Raw genomic sequence first — 15,946 nt, 5'->3', positions numbered from 1 at the left:
CATGTTGCAAGAATGCCGGACAACAACCCTGCAAAGCTGGTGTTTGCAACTGATCCGGTTGGCACAAGAAGGCGTGGAGCGCAGAGAGCACGATGGGCGGACCAGGTGGAGCGTGACTTGGCGAGCATTGGGCGTGACCGAGGATGGAGAGCGGCAGCCACAAACCGAGTATTGTGGCGTACTATTGTTGATTATGTCTTGTCTTAATGATGTGGAACAAATAAATGTATGTATGTATGTAGTAACTTCATAGAATATTATTTCAATTTCTCATGTTAAGGTTGAAGGATTCGTTATTGACATTATCGTCATCATTGAAATTTCGAAAGCAGTTTTCTCGTTCAAAACTGAAATTTTCGAAGTGAAAAAGTATTCACTGTTTCGCAAGTGGGGAATGAAGTGCAGTGAATACATTTTCAATGTAAACATTAAAGTTTTGAACGAGAAAACTGCTTTCGTATTTTTAATGATGACGGTTATGTCAATGACGAATCCTTCAACCTTAATCATTCCTCGCAATGAATATATATTTTGTAACTCATCTAAAACTTTGATTATATATCACATTTTTATCGACACTGTTACAAAACTCAGTAGGTGTTTTTAACGTGTTTATAGACAAAGCGATAGTATGCATATCTCCAATGAAATTGAAATTAAAGCTTAAAATTGTTGTTACTGATGATCATTCAAATAAAATATTTCTAAATTCACGTTAAACACGTTGGTAACATGACGTATAAAAGCTGGCTAGTAAAAGGATTAGCATTTAGTTGAAGCTTCAAAATCTTAAACATTATACCAACGATTTACGAAGCTTCCTAGGAATAACAAAACCTTCGGCTGTTGATTCATTTTAACTCTCGTTTCACCATGAAACGTTTTCACCGATAAGATACCAACATATAACGTGCTTAAAAACAAAAAAAACGAGTGCCAAACTCTTACAAAGTTTATGTAATCAACGCTCACGGTATGCCACATTTTTATTTGTATTCGAGTAGCAGGTAGAACCACAGAGAACAGACATTTAAGCTCGAACAAAAATACGTCAAAAACGTGTGTAAAGGATTTAAGTGTACCTCAACGCCACCAACGGAGACTGCCCCACATATAAAGTCGATTTGACCCAACGATGGCAGTGTTCATCGTTAAAATACACTAGCCCGCAAAGCGACACGAGCGCCGAACGGCCAAAAACGGCGAGCATTAGAAACAAATTTGACAACACAACAATGTAAGTGATGGCACGCTAGCGCCGCGCAACGGGAGCATAACCCTAGGCATAACCACATACTTTGATATGGCCGTTACAAAGTTTTACACAAGGCAGAAAGCGGAGATAGACGTCTGTTCTCTGTGGTAGAACTAAGGAATATTAAATAGATTCTCAAATCACGGTCATTGACATTCTTCTCAATGAAATGTTGTCAAATTTTCAGAGAAGTTACTTGAATATTGTACTTTTAGAATTTGTGAAACACCGTTCAACACTACAGTATGACCCATAAAAAAATGCGACATTCCATTTTTTTGCAGTATTTGATGATTTTTAATGAAATAATCCCAATGAACTAAACTTTTTTGGATTAGGATACAATAAGGAGGTCATTGTCATACAGGATCTCTAAAATTTTTGTCAAAATATTCATTGGTTACGTATATGGGATACCTTATAATTGTTAACAATTTCTAAATAAAATCAAGTTTTCCTATAATTTTCATAGCAAAATGAACTAAGATAAAAACTTTTAAACACATGGAAACCATGAAGAAATATGTACTCTTTAATACGCCCATGTTTGAAAAATATTTTAAAAATAATTTCAAATGTTTAGGAAACAAAAACTAAAAAAAGGTGCTACATATTAAAAACCGTATTTAAGATAAATTAATAAAAAACTTAACACTGTTAGAACATTTTTCAAAACATTTTTTTGTCGATGAAGGCATATATACCTACCTTTATGATAGGTACAAATACTATGTACTTAAAAACAATTTCATGCTTAAAACATAATATTTTCTAAAAATTATCATTTGTCAAATAATTCAATTTTCACAAAATGTCTCTTAATTTATAAGTTAATATTTTTTTCGTGCTTGTCCGATGAACCAACCAACACCTGAAGACCTTATCCAGCCATAAAAGTACTATTTTGAAAATAAAATTTGATTGAATGTGGTTGAAAGCAATTGAAAGAAAATTATATCCTTAAAAAACGGCCTCTGGCGCGTGGACGATTTCGACATCCATATGTTCAACGTTATATTTTCGAAGGTATTTGCATGGAATCAGTCTATGTTCCTTTGCCATTATAAGATTAGTGGCTCTACTATACTATCCAATAGATACATGCGAGGTTAATCAGTTCGAAGTAGGGGAACGATGACTTTGAAAACTGTCGCATTTTTTATGGGTCACACTGTAGTTCGCGCTATGGGATGGGAAAAAAAGTAATAGGGGTTTGGGACCCTAGAAACCCTAATGCGTATATCAATTAAACACCCCAAGCTCTCAATTTAAACTTGGGTCTTGAACTGTGAAGTCCTGTTCCATTTTTTTCGAAAAATCTTTCATTATGACACTTCTAGGGTTCCAAAACCCTGTTCTTTTTTCTCATCTCATAATACGAAGTTTTTTTTATTTTGTTGAGCAGTGTTATTATTTGTTTATGATATGAAGAGCACCGTATGACAATATTCCCATATGAGCTAATTCTATGAAAATAGAGGAAAATCTTCAAACAGTAAAAACTTTGGTTTCCCTCGATAAAACATTTTGAAATTTTAGGAGGAGATACTAAAATAGAATATCTTTCGAATGCCGGGTGTTAGTTTGAAGTACATTTTTATTTGTTATTAGCGGTATCAGGCACACCGTGCGTGCATATTTACTCATGTAAGAAAATCCTATAGAAATGATTCAAAATCTTCAAATAACAAAAGCTTTACCGACATGAAAAAAAACGTGGAATTTTTTTTTGCACATCCATAACTCAGCAGTGAGTGAACCAAATTTCAATATTTTTGCATTAACGGAATCCTGAGGTGTAGTGAAAGCCGATTGGAATTTCATGCAGCTTCCGGTGATGAGAACCAGGCGAATACATTAGTTCCACATTTTTATCTTCTTCCGGTTCCGTTTTGTTCCCAGATTGGTTATGAGTACCATGTCTTTGTAGCGAGTTCTCTCGGAACCTCGACAAGATAGCAGCATTCTGTCTTCGGCAAAGTTGTTCAGAACAATAACCACTTCCTGGTGATGGATTTCATAGTACCGAATTTCCCCACCACGTGGCGCTAGTGTACATAGCTACTCCCGGTACGACTTCGATGAGATGTAGCACGACATTGAAAACAGATAGGAAGGTGCGATCTTCGGCAAAGTTGTTCAGGACTATGAGTTCTTCCTGGTCATGAAGAGCACAGTTCCGAATTTCAGGGATTGTAACGTAAGGCTGAATTTCAAAAGGCTGAATACGAAAGGCTGAAATCAAGAAAGTGTAACATAAGGCTGAAATTACAAAAGGCGAAAATGCATATTTAAGTTTAGCACTTCTTCCTTTTCTTGGACTAACGTCCGAACTGAGATCGAGCCTGCTTCTCAGCTTTGGCATATCGTGTAACAGGCATGAAGATACTCAATGCCAAAGGGAGTCAAGAAAATTTTCGTAATAAAAAGTTCTTGGTCCGAACGCGAATCTCAGCATGGGCCCTTGATTCTTATAATGAAAAGGCTAATGGTGCATACCAACGAACAACAAAAGCAACTGATTATATTTATATTGTTAATTTATCCTTCTTTAAACATGAGCTATTCTTTTGAGTCATGCTGTTTTGGAGATGGTTGTCATTACGGCTACTAAAACAATATCATCAGTAAATAAAAAGAAAATCGCGTTAAGTACTGTTCCTTTGAATTCCACTAAGAATTTGCATCCTTTGACAGATACGTATTTCGACCTCAACTGTAAGGTCGTCTTCAGTGTCTTGTACTTGAGTCGAGTCAAGTACAAGACACTGAAGACGACCTTACAGTTGAGGTCGAAATACGTATCTGTCAAAGGATGCAAATTCTTAGTGGAATTCAAAGGAACAGTACTTAACGCGATTTTCTTTTTATTTACAGATATTCCCCTAACAAGCCCAGGTGATGATGATTAAATCAATATCATCAGAGATTTTCCCTTCTTTGAAATATATGCTATTCTTTTTAAAAATACTGTCTTAGTAATGTATTACCAGTCATAAAACATTCTGACCTCTGGGATTTTTTGTTTGAAAATGTAACTTTTCCCATAGTGAATCATACGCAAACTTTGAACCGCTAGCGCTAAATTATAGTTTCACCGATTGCGCTGAAGTTGTGTACAGTTCACATGGGATCTAAAGGAGATTTTAAAAGTCGACTACTGGAGCGAGGATTTATTTTTTCCATACAAGCGTGTCCCATACTACTGGGTAATCGACTAACAAGCAAATTTTCAAATAGATCGTAAATTCAATAAATGTACAGTGTATCAAACAGTTGTCCGTACAGCAATTTTTTGGTCAAAATAATATTTCATTCAAATGTTCATAACTTTTTTTATACGTCAATCAAAAACGCTGAAATTTTGACCAATCATAAACCATATATTAAAGCTCCATTGGTAAAATTTTGAGCGAGATCAAATAAGTTTTCTGAAAATTATAGAACTTTTAGTAAAACTTTTAAGATTTTTGAACACATTTTTAAAACATTGTATCTCAATATGTACTCGATGAAACTTTTTTCATTTTTTTTGTGTTACACGTTATACCTAAGGTTTTCATATGCAGCTTCGTTTGAGGTTTTATATTCACTACAAAAAAATTGAAAAATCTGTATATGTTCGGAGTGTCATTTGGAAATTTATCATATTTTAATCAATAAAAGTGAAAAGTATTTTCAACTTTTTCAAACTCTCTTAATGAAATATTTTCATACAGGACCTACTGAACTACATATGAAGAGTAGGTCCTATGCACTTTTCGATCAGTTAATGCACTTTTATTGGTGGAAAACGTTTGGCAGAAAATATGTGCAAAATAAGGTAAATTTTTAAACATTGACAACTACATCAGCACATGTTTCATATTTTTTGTAGTGAATACAAAACCTCAAACGAAGCTGAATATGAAACCTTTAGCTATAAGCTGTAACACAAAAAAATAAAAAGTTTCATAGAGTACATATTGAGATATAATGTTTTGAAAATGTGTTCAAAAAACTTAAATTAGTTTTACTAAAAGTTCTAAGGCTTTCAAAAAACTTATTCGATCTCGCTCAAAATTATACCAATGAAACTTTAATACATGGTTTATGATTGGTCAAAATTTCAGCGTTTTCGATTGACGTATAAAAAAGTTATGCATATTTGAATGGAAAATTATTTTGACTAAAAAGTTGCTGTACGGACAATTTTTTGATACACTGTATGTAATTATTCCCAATTGGCGTGATCTGTTTATCTGAGTTGTTAGTGTTGAGGTTAGCCTTTAGGCTGGTGCGTTTGAATCACCCTTTCAGCCTTATGTTATTTCAGCCTTTTCATGCATTCAGCCTTCTGTAATTTCAGCCTTTCGTGTTTCAGCCTTTTGTTATTTTAGCCTTTCGTAATTCGGCCTTTTGTACGTAACCCGAATTTCATCACGTGGCGCTATATCATAAAATTTAAGCCAGATAGGATTTTCGGCAAAGTTGTTCAGGACTACGAGTACTTCCAGGTCATGAAGAGCATAGTTCCGAAGCTCACCACCACGTGACGCTAGTGTACATAGTGACTTCCGATACGTCTTTAGTGAGATAAATCACAAGATTGAAGCCAGATAGAAAGGTACAAGTCTGGCTCCCACGTTCAAGGATCAAGGATCATTTCAGGAACACTTGGAGAGTATTCCCCAAGAATATCTACAGAAATACTTTCCGCGAATGTCCGAGAGCTTTCTCTAAGAGACTCAATTCTAGTAAAATGAATATTTCAGTGTAACTATTGCGAAAGCTTTGATCTCATGGCAATTTTTTTTTCTCGTGAAAAATGTGAACTTCGGATAAATATTCTCATAAAGATGATTCACACAAGTTTTAGCATAGATAGTCAAAGAAATATTTATTACTCAGAATAATAAATCAAGCCTATGACCATCCGCAAATTAAGCGAACGTGAGATCAACTGCGCCGCGGGCTCTGGCACTCTGGAGAGGAATTTCCTAATAAAGCACTGCATAAATTTCTGAAGGAATCTTTCGAGGACTTCGCGAACGAACTTCAGGAAAAATCTACGTAGCAATCCCTGCAAAATATATTCCGAAAGCATCACTAAAAACATTCCTGAATAATCAATGGAGGAGTATCATTATGAATCTCTGAAGCAATCACTAAAATAAATCGTAAATGAATCGCAGAAAGAAGCTGTGGAGTGGTTTGAAATGAAATCGCTGAATTTTTCATGCTCCGGAGGAATTTGTGAAGAAATCGTTGGAAAAAGAAAGCGCTAGAGGATGGGTCCATGAAGGAAAATACAAAGGGGCATCTAAAGGAACTCCAGAATCTCTGTTAAAAGTTCCCTGTAGAAAATATTAAAAGTATGCCTGGATTATTTTTTTGAAGAGATCCCTGTAAAATCTATTGAATCCCTGGAAAGAATTGCAAAAAAAAATCCGGAATCTCCCGGATAAAAAAATGCCTGAATAAGTATGCGAAGGATACCCTGAAGAAATTCCAGAAGCGATTCAGTTGGAACCACTGGAGGGATCCCTGAAGGGTGTCCGTGAGAAATTCTAGTAATAACGACTGCATAACTTCCTTTAGAAAATCTACGGATGAATATTCACAGGAATCCTTGGAGGAGGAATTTCTTGAACAATATTTTGAGGATTTCCTGGAGGAATCCTTTGAAAAATTTCCAGAGGAATTCCTGGAGACATAATGAATACTAGCATGGGTTACAAAAACACATTTTACTCCAGTACACTTTTTGAGTTCCATTTTGGGCCCATATCAACTGTGCAAAATTTCAGATCGATCATAGTAGAACCTACAGTGTATCAAACAATTGTCCGTACAGCATTTTTTTGGTCAAAATAATTTTTCATTCAAATGTTTATAACTTTTTTATACGTCAATAAAAAACGCTGAAATTTTGACCAATCATAAACCATATAATGAAGCTCCATTGGTAAAATTTTGAGCGAGATCGAATAAGTTTTCTGAAAGTTATAGAACTTTTAGTAAAACTTATAAGATTTTTGAACACATTTTTAAAACATTATAGGGTATATGTACCATTCCTTGGCCTAATTTGCAAGCCGCCTTGACCATTTTGACCATAACTCATGAATTAATAGCACTAGAAATAATATGTCGACCCTATTACACACTCTAGGCAATGCATGTTTCACCAATTGGAAGTAAACTTACGTAAATATTCAAGATTTTACTTAATTAAGTTGAAAATATTCGATGCGATGGTATGCAACGTTGGTCTATGGTACAAAAATTGGCCTATTAGTGGATACAACGTTGGCCTATTGCTATCCATGCAGTAGAACCACTAATTATCTCATTTTTTCAATATTTCTGCTGAAGTATTATCTCTGTTTGTTCACTAATCTTACTTTTAAATTATATTTTCGGAGCCAAATTTTCAAAAAACTATAAATAAATCACTTTAACTAAAGTACTTTCTTAATTTAGTAACGAAAACAACGCAACCCTATTATTGTGTTATATTTTTACAGTCACCGCACACAAAATCTTTCTTCCTGTTCGTTCTTTCTGGTTCTTACGCAAGAAATGCTGTTGACGTCTTTTTATCGCTGTTTTTGACGTCACTTTACTGATGGGCCAAGATTTGGGTACATAGTGAAAAAAATGTCCTCAATATTCGGCCCACATTCAATTTGTAAAATAGTTATTATTCGTTGAAAACTAATACACCAGTTCAAAATAGTGTCTTTGACCGTCGCATCAAATGTTCAGTTATTGAAAAGTCAATTCGAAATGTTTCAGAATCATGCCATTTATGATCATGTGTGTAGACTACCCACTAAGCCGAAGAATCATGGCGTCTACAAAAGCTAAACAAAGTGACATTTTCATTCAATTTTAATGTTCCAAAGTGTTAAAATTGAAACGAAATGTTACAGTTGTTTGGCGCATAGCTTTTCCGTTTTCCAGTTATGCGTGTTTGTTTGAGTTTTTGGTTTACATTGAGACAGGCCGAACGAGGGGACTATGCCAACGAAGCATCCCGATACCCTATCTTAATATGTACTTGATGAAACTTTTTCAATCTTTTTTGTGTTACAGCTTATACCTAAGGCTTTCATATGCAGCTTCGTTTGAGGTTTAAAATTCATTACAAAAAATATGAAAAATCTGTATATGTTCAAAGAGTTACTTTTAAATTTATCATATTTTGATCAATGAAAGTGCCAAGTGTTTTCAATTTTTTAAACTCTCCTAATGTAATATTTTTATACAGGACCTACTAAACTACATATAAAGAGTAGGTCCTATGCATTTTTCGTTCAGTTAATGCACTTTTATTGGTGGAAAACGTTTGGTAGATTATATGTGCAAAATATGGTAATTTTTTAAATATCGTCAACTACATAAGCAAATTTTTCATATTTTTTGTAGTGAATATAAAACCTCAAACGAAGCTGCATATGAAAGCCTTAGGTATAAGCTGCTACACAAAAAAAATTGAAAATGTTTCATCGAGTGTATATTGAAATATAATGTTTTAAAAATGTGTTCAAAAATCTTATAAGTTTTACTAAAAGTTCTATAACTTTCAGAAAACTCATTCGATCTCGCTCAAAATTTCACCAATGGAGCTTCAATATATGGTTTATGATTGGTCAAAATTTCAGCGTTTTTTATGGACGTATAAAAAAGTTATAAACATTTGAATGAAAAATTATTTTGACTAAAATTTGATGTACGGACAATTGTTTGATACACTGTAAATAAGGTCTTGAATCTCTTAACGAAGCGTGTTTTCACTGACTGAAATCAATTTTGAAAATTGGGACGGAAATCGTTAAACGCCTAAATGTATGCAATGCCTTGTAATTTCACGTAGTTAGAACTTTTGTGTCCAATATTTGTTAATATAAATTTCTAATGCAACTCAAAAAGAGAACTCAATATACGTAACACATAATAGTATGTTGATGTACAGTCAAAACAAGCACTTACACACTAAGATTCAGATGTTCCAGCTCAGTAATTTTTCCACTGAGTTCAGTATTTTTTCCATCTTTTTACTGAGTTTTCAACAGCAGATTTATTTCGGTACACTCGGTAATCGTATTTACCGTTCACCAGTAACGATATTTACCGTGCTTCAGTAACTTTTGACAGTTTGTGAGCTGAGCTCGGTAACTCATTTACAGAATATCCGCAAAATAAATAACCGAGCGTACCGAGTTAGATCTGCTGTTGAGAACTCAGTAAAAAGATGGGAAAAATACCAAGCTGATCTTAGTGTGTACAAAGGCATTTCACTGACTGATCAATTTCACCCCGAAAGTTAATTTTTTGATTTTTTATTAAAAATGATATTTATTATAATAAAATGATTTGCTATAAAAGTTTCAACCTCGTTGACTGGTGAAAACCATGGCCGTACTTGTTTTAAAGCATTGAACTTAACCATATCGACAAACATGCAAAAATTAGATGCCAAAAACTGCGAAAAGTGATCAATTTCACCCGAAATCACATGCAACTTCACAAACTGGTGCATTCTATGAAATGGTAGTCATTTCTGGGTGTTCTGTCAAAATTTCATCAAAATCGGGTAAAAATTGAAGAAAATAGAGCAAAATGAACATCAAGTTTTGAGTGCGCAATATACGTTAGGAACGCAAAGGTTAAATTCATCGAGAAAACAGTATGGAATGAGTAGTTTTTGTTTCTCACACATTCCTGGTGATATGCATGCGAAAAACTTTTTGAAAATCTTGTTAGATTAAAACTATTTTGATGAAATGATGCTTGAATTGCCCCTCGAATTCAATTTCCATCAAGTCCACTTTTTTCGGGCACAATATGAATGAGCCATTTTACGAAGTGACAACAATGTTGATGATGATATTGATTTTCACGGGTTAGGACGCTACCTGCCACAGAGTTTTTGTGGGGTGTGAATTGAAGGTTAGTTCAATTAGTGAATCTGGTGAATTGAAAATGAACGATGAAGAACAATTCGGCTAACTGCTGCTTTGGTACGGTTGCTTTCGGTATACGCAAAACGTGAGAAAATGTGAAGAGTGTAATTGAAACGTGAAATTTTGCGTAATTTTACGATTTCCTGTGTCCCGAGCCTTCCAAATGTATGAATAAAGGTCGGTTTCTTCACGTCGGCTTAACTCGTAAGCCAGGGTGAAGAAATCGGCCCTAAGTAAAAAAAAACGATTTCCAGTGCTGTAGGGGCTTATTATTGATATAGACTACATTTTTTTTTTACTTCCATCTTATTAGTCATTGGCAAAGATAACTTGGAGTATCTTTAATTATTCGTTATTTTCTATCTGATACATATTACGGGAATTAGCGCATACGATGGAGTAGAATTTTATCTTCGACAAAGCTGATCAGGACATCTGAGCCACAGACAAACAGACGTAACTCTTGGTGGAAATTCATTAAAAACTTTTGCCCGATGTATTTTACATGAGCACACTGCCACCTGTTGATAGAACCGCGCGAGACGCTGTCGGCCATGATGGATTTCGATTTGATGTATTTAAAACACGCACACTAGTACATAAATCGCCTGTCATTTTCGTTTGCATCATTCAGCAACGTGTACACTGGCAAACGTCAAAGTGATCGAACGCTAACGCCTCTGATGGAAGGATCGTGGAAATCGGAAAAAAAATCAATTGATCGTTAAATGCATATGCGCCAAGTCGTTTTGAAGAGTGTTACGTCTGTTTGTCTGTTTCTGAGCTATGCACGATGATGAACTCGTTGATTTTAGATTGATCCGCTGGGTGGCGCTAATATGTTCTAGTTAAGTATTGAGCTTCAAAGCAATCTTTAAAGTTTCGCGATGTTTGAAATATTTTTGAAGTTATGACGATTTTTTGAAGTTTAACATGGGTACTTTTAATGCCATTTTCTCAATTACTCACGTTTTACAGTTGGGCAGGGGGAGTGACACTGCCAAGCCAAAAAACCTCAAAAAAAAGCTGAAAAAGCCCAAAAAAGTCGCTAAAATCCGCAAAATTGTACGGGTTTTACCGTTTTTTTTTTCGACTTTTTGGGGGTTTTTTCGGCTTGGCAAAACTAGTGTCGCTCCCCTCGCAGATGGATTGATATGCGAGTGGCGGCAGTGTAGTACTTTGAGTTTCCCAACTTCACACTTCTTTCTTGTTATGGATGTATGCTTAAAGCTCAATAAAGTTAACTAGATTGAGCAACATGTGCATCTGATTGAAGGGTTATTTGGGCTGATATTCACTACAAGTGGTTCATTCTCATTATCGAAATTGATGGTGGGTGGCAGGCCACTGCCCACCCACTCACCATACTTCCCAAAGTGTGTAGGAAACAGGCACTGTTGTGTGTAACAGCTCCCGCAAGTATATTTGTATATAATTATAGGGTAGTGGAGGTATTTTGGACCGGGCAGGTATTTTGGCCCACCTAGGGAGTTTTATGATATTTATCACATAATCTCTACTAAATCTTGGTAAATTTTGATTGGAACACGAAAAGTATTCAACTATGTGATGACCTTTATTGTGAATGTCAGTTAAATATGCTGTTCAGTATCAAAAATAGAGAAAATGTGTTCACTTCCAATGAAACGCACGGAAAAGCACCAAAAACAAAGAAGGTGACAAATTTGTAGTCGGCTTCGAAGAGGTATTAAATTTTACAAATAATTATTTATTTCATGTGAATGCAGTTAGGGCCTTGTAAGAACTCAAAATAAACTGTTCTGAACCTCGGTGGAGCGATAATATTTATTAAAATGGTGGTTTGAGGTATGGCCAAAATATGTTCAACATAATCAGATGTGGACATATTTTGGACCACCTGTCAGATCCATCTCTCCAGTTCCTTCTAAAGGGAGAAAATATTCATGCCAATGTAATGTACTCTAAAAACAGATAAATAGAATAAGTTGGGACCTCCCGTGATCTGGATTGTTATACGTTTATTTTACAATGAGATTGTTGTGGGTTAGATTTTTTCTAACAACTTTTCGCCAAGTTAAAAATTTCGATTCAGTTTGTATCATAACAACTTTTCGACAAGTTGAAATTTTCAGGTGTTCAGTCATCCAGTTTAAAAAAATGTCCTTCTCAGCAATCAGTTGATGACTGAGACAATGTGTTATCTAATGTATGTTTGACAATTTACGTATTATTCAAATTACTTTATTTTTGATGGCCTTTTCAGTTATTACAATATGCGTGGAACGCCTTTATATTTGGCAAAATCACTAGACTTTCACAGTTCTATGAAGCGTTACGTAATTTGTGCATGGTGACTGACATCATGCAATAGTTAATAAATACACGTTTTGCGTAACATTTTTTTATGAAACATCATACTACAATGCGTAAAAACTGGCAATTGCATCAAAATTTCATCTTGTTTACCGTTACGTAATTTTTGAACATTCCCTGCCTCAAAAAATGATGGGAAAAGATGTAAACTTCACGTAGTTTTAACTATGTTTCAATTTTTGCTGAGGTGGCTTTCATTTCATCAATCAATTGAACTTTAATTTGGTGGGCCAAAATATGTGCACTTGGTGGTCCAAAATAAAATCAGGTGGTCCAAAATAGAAGCCCGAGATCCTTCAGGAGTTTTGATATTTCTTGTATTTACTACAACAATTTTAAGTTCTGTTTGGCCTTTTTCGACAGAAAACATGTTGCTCTACATAATGCCTACTGAAATTATTCATATTTTGAAGTAGGAACTTTCTTTTTTCGCTGAATTGTTCATCCACTTCCTAAAGGGGTCCAAAATACCTCCCTTACCCTACGCAGTTTAGCCTTATTGCCGGCACCCGAGATGTGTCTCGGGCTGTTCCGTTCGCGGAAATATTTACTGCTTTACTCTTTGGATCGAAGCCAGAGCTGGCAGAGCGTGGGTGATAATGGTAGAACATAGAAGACAGAGCCGCACAGTCTGTAAAGAGGGTGTCGATGAAATTTGTCTTGTTGATGTTAATTGAAGAGCTTGTAAAGTATCCCTCCAGTCCTCTGTGACGAGCTTAATGATTTGAACTTTGATGGCTTGTCTGCGTGCAAGAATGGTCGTTACTGCACAGAACGTCCTTGTTACCTCGAGGGCCATGAGAGTGGATTATCGCATCTATTTCGCTCTATATATTTGGTTCCAGTTAACAAATGAGCTCTTGAAAGCTGCTAGGAATTCTTCCTAAAGAGACTGTTCACCAGCCACTTGAAGATTCATGAACACGGACATAAATTTTCAAGGGAAATATTGTTTTCATGCGTAGCACCTTTCTAAACGCGCTTTAAAATGAACAATGGGCCTGCTCATAAACGACGTGGTATTTTTTTTCTGAAAATTCTTAGGAGGATAGCAAAATAGTTATTTATGAAACGAGTTGCAAAAAGTTGATTTTTTGAGCACGAGTCGTACATTTATCCAACGAGGCTTGCCGAGTTGGATAAACACGAAGAGTGCTGAAAAAATCGAGTTTTGCAACGAGTTCCATACACAATTTTATGCAATGATTTTTTCATAATGCAACCCATTTGAGTTGTATAATGTTCATAATGCAACTCATTTGAGTTGCATTATGAACATTATACAACTATTTTTCATTATGCAACTTATTTCAGTTGCATAATGAACCAGTTCATAAAAAATGGACATTATGATACCAAAATGAGTTATATAAAATATAAATTATGATACTGAATTGCATAAAAGATGTTATGATACATCCAAACTTTTGGACGTTTTTTTGCATGAAAACGCGCCATAACAACCACGACATTATGAGTCCGGACGTTATGATCCGGCTCCAATTTTCACTTGATACAATATCTGTAGGGCTTTACTTATCTTATCGGTCAGACTAAGGCCCGAGTGTCCTCGGCTGTACGTAGGAGTCGTCTCCATTCTACTCGGTCCATGACCGACTCGGACCGACATCCTGATGACCCGCCCACCGTAGCCTTCCGATTTTCGCGGTGTGGACGATGGTGGGTTCTCTCAGGAGCTGATGCAGTTCGTAGTTCATTCGTCTTCTTCAAGTCCCGTCTTCTTTCTGCACTCCGCCATAGATGGTACGCAACATCATCGAAAACTCCAAGGGCACGTCAGTCCTCTGCACGTAGAGTCCATGATTCGTGCCCATAGAAGACTACCGGTCTAATCAACGTTTTGTAGATAGTTAACTTCATGTGACGGCAAACTTTATTCGATCGTAGAGTTCTGCGGAGACCAAAGTAAGCTCGATTTCCTGCCATAGGGCGCCTCTGACTTTTTCTGCTCGCGTCGTTGTCGGCAGTACATCAAGGTCTTTTTTTAAATGGGTAGTTTTTCTGCTTTAACTTGGTCAATTTTGAACCTACCTATCTGATTTTCCATACACAGGTAGTACTAACCGTGTCTATCTGTGTACAAATTTTCATGTGAATTGGCTCAAAATTGACCGAGTTAAAGCAGAAAAACTACCCGTGTAAAAAAAGACCTTAGTGTAATCGTGAGCCCAAATACACGAATTCTTTAACCGCCTCGATTTTATCACCGTCGATATAAACTCGGGGTGGCGGGGCAATGATTCCTCCCTGGAGCCCTTTGCCATCATGTACTTTGTCTTCGACACATTAATGACTAATCCGATTCGCCTGGCTTCATTCTTTAGTTGGATGTACGTTTCCGCCATCGACTCAAATATGCGAGCTATATCAATATCATCAGCGAAACCATGCAGCTGAACGGACTTCGTGACAATCATTCCACTCGTGTTTATCTCCGCTCTCCTAATTACACCCTCTAAAGCAATGTTGAACAGCAAGCACGAAAGACCATCACCTTGCCGTAACCCTCTGCGAGGTTCGAAGGGACTCGAGAGTGTCCCTGATACTCGAACTACGCACATCACTCGATCCATCGTCGCCTTGATCAATCGTATCAGTTTGTCCGGGAATCCGTATTCGTGCATAATCTGCCATAGCTGTTCTCGATCGATTGTATCATACGCCGATTCGAAATCGATGAACAAGTGATGTGTGGGCACGTTGTATTCGCGGCATTTCTGCAACACCTGGTGGATGGCGAACATCTGGTCCGTTGTAGCGCGTTCACCCATGAACTCTCTTGAAATCGGTGATAGACGGCGGCATAAAATTTGAGAGGGACACACGATACCTTCTATCCATTCCTCCTACCAAATCTTGGTAATGACCCAGTGTAGTGTTCTCACCAGTGCTTCTCCACCGTATTTTAGAAGGTCGCTTGGTAGTTGATCTGCTCCAGCTAGGGCTTCCAATTTTCCCGGGATTCAACTTCCCGGGAAACGGGAAAAATTATAACCATTTCCCGAGATTTCCCGGGATCCCGGGAAATAAGGAAACTTTATTTTTAAGCGAAAAAGGTATTTATTTTAAAGAAAATCGCTAATAAGATGCAATATTTTTTCACTTCTTATTGTAGACAGTGAACAATTCAGGAAATCTCACGATAAAAAGGTTCATATTTTACCGTCAATGCGTTTAGGTACGATTTCAACCAGCAATAAATATTGAAATTTTGATTTGAAATACATGAATGTGTTTTGCAAAAGTAGTTAATTATTCATTGATTATTTTAGGTACATCACCAAGCGTACATTAACCCTAATGAATGATGCTCAATTTAATCTTAAGATTTATTCCTAAAATTCACAATCATATTGTTCTTCCT

The sequence above is a fragment of the Aedes albopictus genome, chromosome 3, assembly GCF_035046485.1.
Source record: "Aedes albopictus strain Foshan chromosome 3, AalbF5, whole genome shotgun sequence".
NCBI classification, from domain to species: Eukaryota; Metazoa; Arthropoda; class Insecta; order Diptera; family Culicidae; genus Aedes; species Aedes albopictus.
This window is presented reverse-complemented; position numbering follows the sequence as displayed.